Raw genomic sequence first — 2,085 nt, 5'->3', positions numbered from 1 at the left:
TGAGGGGCATCGCGTCTCATAGTGGGCCTGGCCATGTGGTCCTCTCTGAGGACTGGGGGCTCTTATTGGGATCACTGTCCTCAAGGCTTGGTGGGCCAGGATGTGCTCCACTGTCTCCTCATCCCCCTTCATCTGCACCCGTGTGCTCCGGTCAGATATGTCCTTCTCCCAGAGCTGCAGATTCAATGCCATCTTTTGAAATAAATTCTTCGTGGGGGAGGGGCAGGTGTCCACTTAGTATTTGAGGTTGGGGATAACCCAGACCTCTCCACTGGTTCCCTAATCCACGCAGGCGTGTTGCATTCACATCTTCGAGCACTGGGTTGAAGTCTGTTCCCTCTTTCCCTGTGGAGATATAAACAATACCCTTCCCTTGGGTGGGTTAGTGCCCTGTGCGCCCCCTACCCATCAAATAGTCTTTATATACATTTACTCTATAACTGGGAAGAAAGATGTGATTTTAAAGAAATTTACTTTCTCTTTATTGATATGTAATGTAGGACTGTTATGATAATTCTAATAGTTTTCTTTCACTAGCAACAATAAGATAAAGATAAAAAGTATAATTTTCTGGATATATTTGTAAAGTTTAGGTTCAAGCAATTCAAATAGGTTTTTGTTTTGTTTTGTATTTTTTATGAATGAAAGATCTGAAAGAGATTTAACAGTAACCTTGAACTAGATTTAAAGATAGCATTAACATTAGAAAAGCGAATTTTCTGAACAAATAAGCATTTGCCAATACATTCTTGTTAAGAACTTTGACTTTGTTGGTTTCAAATCCTGGCTTATGGTTGGGAAGAAAATCTGTATGTTGTATATACTCGTGTATAAGCTGAGTTTTTCAGCACATTTTTAATGCAGTTTTGTGGTAAAATTGGGTGCCTCGGCTGATATTCGGGTCGGCTAATACTGAGTACATACTGTGTGTGTGTGTGTGTGTGTGTGTGTGTGTGTGTGTGTGTGTGTGTGTGTATTTGTTGTTATTGAAACTTAAAAAAATTTGTTTGTTTGTTTGTTTGAAATATGTTGTTTCATCAACTTTGTTCCAACTTAGGGCCACTGAAAACATAACATGTTATATTAAGATATGCAGCGTGGTCTTGTGTTATCTTACTGATCGTTTGTTTGTTTGTGGCTATTTTGTTAGTCCATCTCATTGAAGATTCCCCTCATTTTCACAGACTTCCAGATAAGAAGCTTTGCTTTACCCACGCACTGTCCTTTTCCAGCGATTATCTTTCCCAAAGCAAGCTACCCTCATCATCCTCACCTTTAAGGCACAGTCTGGTTGGATTTGAATATCTTGGAGTTAGTAGATGTCCTTGGTCTTGCTTGTACATAGAAGTGGGTCTTCTTAGCACTGTAATAATTTTTTCATTCCTTATATGAAGTATTAAGGCTTTCACAAAGTATTGTCCTTTAATTGCAAGAAAGAAAAACAAACCAGTTCTACATGAGTTATCCCACATTTTAGAGCTTCAGAAAGTAAACTTTTAGTACTGGAAAAAATCAATTTAAAATAGGACATCAGAGACCTAAACTAAAATTTCAACCTGGAAGGAATTTGATTCTAATTACATTTCAGAAGTAAGCTTTTAATAGAAAGAAATGCATTGCCATTTAATTTATTCCTGCTGTTTTATCCATTGAATTATGGGATATATGACAAAATTCCATCCAACATTATTATTGTGGCACAAACCAAAAAAAATTATTTTCAGCTGTTCTTAGTGAAAATATTCAAGAGTGTTAGGCTGGACCATTTTTTAATCATTTAGGGGGAAAAAATCTATATATGTGTGTATATTTATTTAGTCAAATTTTCCTTATTATCTTTTTAAAGATATACTATGCTAACATTAATATTTCATAGTTAACTACGTAATAATGTCAGACCTTTTTAGTGACCAGTGTGCCATAGTTTATCAACAAGAGTCTTGGTGGTGCTACTTTTTCTTTTCTTTGCTTTTTTTTTTTTAATCGTTTATTAGGGCTCATACAACTCTAATCACAATCCATACATACATCACTTGTGTAAAGCACATTTGTACATTCATTGCCTTCATCATTCTCAAAACATTT

The 2,085-nt window shown here is 36.0% G+C and overlaps 1 protein-coding gene across 2 annotated transcripts in view; it reads left to right on the top strand.

Annotated features, from left to right (window-relative positions):
• The window catches only part of ESF1 (ESF1 nucleolar pre-rRNA processing protein homolog), a 49,747-nt gene that overhangs the window by 30,011 nt on the left and 17,651 nt on the right, over positions 1 to 2,085 (top strand). The window lies entirely within an intron of this gene.

The sequence above is a fragment of the Echinops telfairi genome, unplaced genomic scaffold, assembly GCF_000313985.2.
Source record: "Echinops telfairi isolate 266 unplaced genomic scaffold, ASM31398v2 ScPeMD7_5592;HRSCAF=6446, whole genome shotgun sequence".
Lineage (NCBI taxonomy): Eukaryota > Metazoa > Chordata > Mammalia > Afrosoricida > Tenrecidae > Echinops > Echinops telfairi.
The sequence above is the reverse complement of the archived record's forward strand: the minus strand, read 5'-3'. Positions and strand labels throughout refer to the sequence as shown.